Below are 6,000 nucleotides of genomic sequence, written 5' to 3'. Positions count from 1 at the left end.
TCTTCGACATTTATATGGCGGTTGAAGAATTAGGGACATTGTGGAATGTAGGATACCTCCAATTTTTTATATTAATAGGTAATATCATTTTTATACTCCTCAGCACTGTGTTTAGAGATGCTAACATAAAAAGATCATTTGAAGCTGAAATTCAGAAAAACACCAAAAATTTTGAGGATAAAATGCAAGGAAATATGCAAGCCCAATTAGAAAATTTAAAATGTTTCTTACAGGATCAATTGGCAAACATCCACCCTACCAGAAACAGACCTGTTTCAGAACCTTTGAATGAGGAAATTTCCTTCCCTGAAATAGAGATGGAAAACACCTTCCCTATAGCTCAGTTAACAGATTGCTTCTCTTGTGCAGTGCAAATTTTGACTGAATTTAATCCCCAAAACCCTTCCCCTGCCATCCCAGTTTCTCATGTTCCCTCTCCTACCAAAAACCAAATTCCAGCCCAAAGGAGATCTCGTCCTCCTAGAGAAACTTGTCCTAGTCAAACTGACCCACAGGTACAAAATTCAACTAGAGACCTGTTTCCTCTAAGAGAAATACCTGAAATAGGACGGAATGGGGATGTGGTGACTTTAAGACACAGGATACCATTTACTCCCAAAGAAATGAATTTACACGAAATATCCCCACATATGAACAAGATCCCTTTCTAGTAACAAAAGAGATGGGAGAAATATTTTTTCAGTATAATCCATATTACAAGGATGTTGAGAACTTGCTACAGGCTTTTTTAACTGAACCTGAGAAAAATAAAATAATTGCTAATGTCAGCAAAACCCGGGGGCATAATGCAGCATATTGGCCATCTCAGGATCCCGAATGGGACTATAACAACCCTGAGGATTATCTACAACTATACCGTTGTAGAGAGGCCATCCTTACAGCAATGAGGGAATGTGCAGAAAATACAGATAAGTGGATAGAACTTGAAAAAATTAAGCAAAAGGAGGAAGAAACACCCTCCAAATTCATGGATAGAATAATCAACTTTGGGGACAGATACCTGGATTGGGACCTAACTAAAGAGAATAGCTTAAGACAAGTTAGAAGGATCTTTGTCAATAACTCTTGCAAAGCAATTAAGAATTATTTTAGAACACATTGTCCAATATGGTCAGAGATGGACCTTGAAGAATTGCAAAAAACAGCTATATATGTTTTAAAGGGAAACAAAGAAAAGGAGGAAGAAACTAATGATGCCATGGAGGAAATGAAGAAACAAATGAAATGTGTAAAAGATAAGATAGCTAAATTAGAAAGTGGGCATGATAAGGAACCAATGACACTTGCCCCTCTCCAGAAATTTAATTATCAATCCATTACCTGCCACTTCTGTGGGAAGAAGGGCCACAATACAGTACAGTGTAGAGCTTTTATCAAGTTTATAGGAAGAAATACTCAGTTTAATAAAAACTACAGAAGTGATAATTATAGAAATAAATATAATTATGATAATGAAAACCACAACTTTAGGAATGATGACTATAGGAATAGATATGGGGAAATGATAACTCAAATGAAATAACTCCACATATATGAAAAATGGTGCTTGTCCAAAAAATACTCATGGTGCTAATGCCCCTCAGAGGGGTGCCCTTCAGGGGGGAACTTTTCAGATGGGTGCCCAAGGAACTTCCCAAACACAATGAAGGTGTGTGTGTGTGTGGGGGGGTGCTGGGACACAGGAATAAGAAGATACAACCTTTGATTTTCCGGACCCTGATGTCCTACTACTAGTTGTCCCTATCCACTATCCCCCCACATACTAATGAACCCCATGTTACTTTAAAAGTGGGTAACACCTATTATGATTGTCTGTCTATTTAGACACTGGAGCTTCCTGGTCTGTATTAAAGAGAACACCTGATTTATAATGTTATTCTGCTGGCTCAGAGAATGTAATGGGAGTATCAGGAATACCCCAAAGAGTTAAAAGACTCACCCCTAGAATGGTGTCTGTAGGACCCCTAGAGGTACAACATTCTTTCCTTTTGATGCCTGACTCCCCTTTAAATTCGCTGGGGAGGGACCTTCTATGCAAACTCAGAGCCACAATAACTTGCTCCCCAGATGGTTCCTTATCATTGGAAGTACCGGAGGAATCTTTAAATTTTCTCCCTGTAATTCTCTCAGAGAGTCAGGAGAAAAAAGAGCATTCCACCTTTGCAATACCTGAAGATATACCGGAGTCTCTTTGGGCCACATCTTCTTCCAATGTAGGCTTACTTAAGTCGCTGTTCCTGTGCAGATAAAAACTAAATCTAGCCCACCTCCTTCCATTCCTCAGTATCACCTCTCAAAAGAGGCAATTGAAGGAATTACCCCAGTAATTAACTCATTTTGTTTTTTAAAGCTGGTCACCACCTGGATACAAGGCTTTCCAGGGATGCCACACCTTTAGCAGTTTAAACTTTAAATTCCAATCAAACTGGTCTCTTGGCTATTTCTTACTTACAGCAATCCCTGGACCACACTTTCTCTAACTTCCTCCTCAGAGAATCACCTTCCCTTCCACAAAGCTAGTTCAAATGCTGCCTCCTAAAGAAAAGTTTATTGTCCTCCCCTTAAAAATGACTTTGAGGATATTTTTTTGTGTGGAAAAGAGGGTGAAGTCTGACAACTGTGCAACTCTGCCTCACTTAAATCCAGTTGTACACAAGTCAAGACATTAGCCTGTGGTGTCACTGGTCCTCTTAGAAAACAAAGGATGAACAACAACAAAAATAATAACAATCTATGCCCATGTTTCACCTCCCCACTCCCTGCAGAATGTAAGTTCTTGGAAGGCAAGGTCTGGTTTTTCCTTTGTATCTTCAGTAGTTAGTATATTTAAACTGGACCAGTGATTTCATTGGTATATGGAATTCTCCATGAGGAAACTCCTACCAGTGTAGACAGCTCAGGTTATGAAGACCTTCAAATGCCAAAAAGAGTTTATTTTTGATCCTTGAGGTAATAGTGAATTGCTGAAGTTTAGTGAATGGGGAAATGAGTTGGGTCAGACCTTTGCTTTAGGAAAATCACTAGAGTGAGGGAGGGAATAAACATTTATGTAAATCTTTATCTCCTGTCTTAGTATCATTTCTAAGATAGAAGAGGAGAAAGGGCTAGGCAACTGGGGTTAAGTGATTTTCCTAGGGTCATACAGCTAGGAAGTGTCTGAGGCTGAAGCTGAACCAGTCTGACTCCTGGCCAGACACTCTATCCACCAGGCTACCTAACTGCTCCTGGTAGTAAACATTTGTGTAGCATACCTGATATATGGCAGGCACTATGCTAAGCAGTTTTTACAAATATGATCTAATTTGGTGTTCACAACAATCCTATGAGGTAGGTTTTATTAATGGCCCCTTTTTATGATGAGGAAACTGAAGCAAACAGGTTTACAGAAAAGTAGGTAGTTCTCTGAAGAGGAAGTTGGTGAATGTTTGGCATCAAATTTGAACTTGTTTCTTTCTGACTCTAGGTCATGTACTCTATCCACTGTGCCATGAGCATAGTAGCAATAAATGTTCACTGAATTTAACAGATTCTTGTGAAATACATACTTATCTTAAAACAATTGATCAACAAGCATTTATTACATGCAATAAATATTAGAGCTGGCTTTTGAATCAGAAAGATTCAGGTTCATGTCCCACCTCTGCTATGAATTGTCTGTGTGACTTTGCCCAAGTCATTAACTTCCTATTGCACTAGACCAGTAGTTCCCAAATGTTTTCTTCTCTGGACCACTTAATAGGCCTAAAAATTGTTGAGGATTTTGTCCATGTGGTTTGTCAATATTTGCCATGTTAGAAATTAAAATATTCTTTTAAAAATATTTAATTACTAATTGAGTTTAAAAACCAATAAATCAATTATATATTAACAAAATATTTTTATTTTAAAACCATATTTCCCAAGTGTTTTACATGTTTTTGCAAATTTTTTTAAATGTCAGGCTTAATAGAAGACAGTTGTATTCTGCTATCTTCTGCATTCAATTTGCTGTAATGGGTTGTTTCAGTTGAAGTATATGAAGAAAATCTGTCCTCACACAGCTCCATAGTTGGAAAAGGGATGAATATAATAGGCAATCAATGTCTCATTACTCTTATGAAAATAGTTTTCACCTTAAGGACCCCCTAAAAGAATCTTAGAGACTCCCAGGTGTCTATGAACCACACTAAGAATCACTGCTCAGAAAAGGTACTTGCATTGGTAGAGGGAGTTTCCTCATCTGGGAGTTTTCCATCTTAATGAAATGATAGATCCCTTCCCTGTTTTTCTTTCTGTGTACCAGACACTGCACTGAGTTCTTGGAATAGAAAGAAAAAAGAAAAAAACAGTTTTCATCTCTAAGAAACTTGCATTTTAAGATAATATTACTTAAGTAGGTATGAGAAAAAAAAAAACAAAACCACATAGGGAGGCAGCTACATAGCACAATGTACCAGGTCTGGAGTCAGGAGAACCTGCGTTCAAATTTGACCTCAGACACATCCTAGCTGTGTGACCCAGGGAAAGTCACTTTTTATCAATTGCCCAACTCTTGTTACTCTTCTGTCTTAGAGTTAATAAGACAGAAAGTAAGGGTTTAAAAAACAAAAACATATACATATGGAGTAGAGGGGAGCCCCTAGAAACTAGGGAGGGAAAGGAAGAAAGTAAAAAAGGGTTGGCATTGGGAAAAGCTTCTTATAGAAGGCCATTTGAGCTGAGTCTTGAAGAATGCCCAAGATCGATTGGATCTTTTTTTTTTTTAACCCTTATCTTGGGTCTTAGAATCAATACCAAGTATCAGTTCCAAGGCAGAAGAACAATAAGGGCTAGGCAACTAGGTTTACGTGATTTCCTCCCAGTCACATAGCTAGGAAGTGTCTGAGGTCAAATTTAAACCCAGGACCTCTCAACTCCACTCTTGGTTCTCAATTTACTAAGCCACCTAGCTATCCCTCCAGGGAATGAATCTAAGAGACAGAGATAAGAAGAGAGCATTTTAGGCATGGAAATAATCAGTTAAAAAAAATTCAAAGAAATAGGAAATGGCATGTGTGAAAAAGTATAAGTACGCCAATTATGGCTGGACCTTGGATTATTAGAGGGAATAAAGTATAAGAAGAAAAAAAAATATAAAAAAGGACTAGATTGTGTAGAAGCTATTATAATAATGTACACAAGAAGAGGTAACAAGTCTTAAACATTTCCTAACTGTGTGACCCTGGGCAAGTCACTTAACCCCTACTGCCTAGCCCTTACTGCTCTTGGAACCCAATAAACAGTATTGATTCTAAGACAGAAGGTAAGGGTTTAAAAAAAAAAAAGAAGAGGTTTTGAGATATAAGATTTAAATTAATATCCAACCCTCTGTGAAAATTAACTTAACTCTTCCCTGATTGTGAAAATGAAATTAACTCTCCCTTGATTGTGAAGATTAAATGAACTCCCTTGCCCAATTTTAGATTTAATCACCAAAAGTGTACACATCCCACTTAATCTTTAAGTGGAGGAGATCTGTGACCCATGTGTGCAATATTGGGTGATGAATCAGAATCAACTGATTGCCCTTTGGGCAGTCCTAAGCAAAATTATAGGCTATAATTTGTTCATGTAAAAAGTAGAGGAAGGCACAGGAAGTGATGCAAAGAAGTATCTTTAAAAAGAGTTACAACTTCCTGTGAAGAGGAGTTCTCTCATTTCTTCTGGAGTTCTGAGTTTGAGTTGGAGGCTAATGAAGAATTTGCTTACTGGCCCTGAGACCTTGGACTTCATGTGACTGTTCTAGAATCTTTCCCTTTGGACTGACACATGGTAAGTGAAAAAGCTGACTCCTTTCCTGGATTTTCTGAAGGGACTAGCCTCAGTCGAGACCTACCTCTTGAGAGAGGCTCCCTGCATCCCCAGGTCCTTGGCTCAAAGCTGAGGCCTCTCTGGCTAAGGACTAACTTGCCCTGCCTGAGTTGAGCCAGGGCTAGAGCAAAATACTTAGTGTGTAGCCTA

Source organism: Monodelphis domestica, chromosome 3, assembly GCF_027887165.1.
Source record: "Monodelphis domestica isolate mMonDom1 chromosome 3, mMonDom1.pri, whole genome shotgun sequence".
Lineage (NCBI taxonomy): Eukaryota > Metazoa > Chordata > Mammalia > Didelphimorphia > Didelphidae > Monodelphis > Monodelphis domestica.
Note: the sequence above shows the minus strand (reverse complement) of the source record.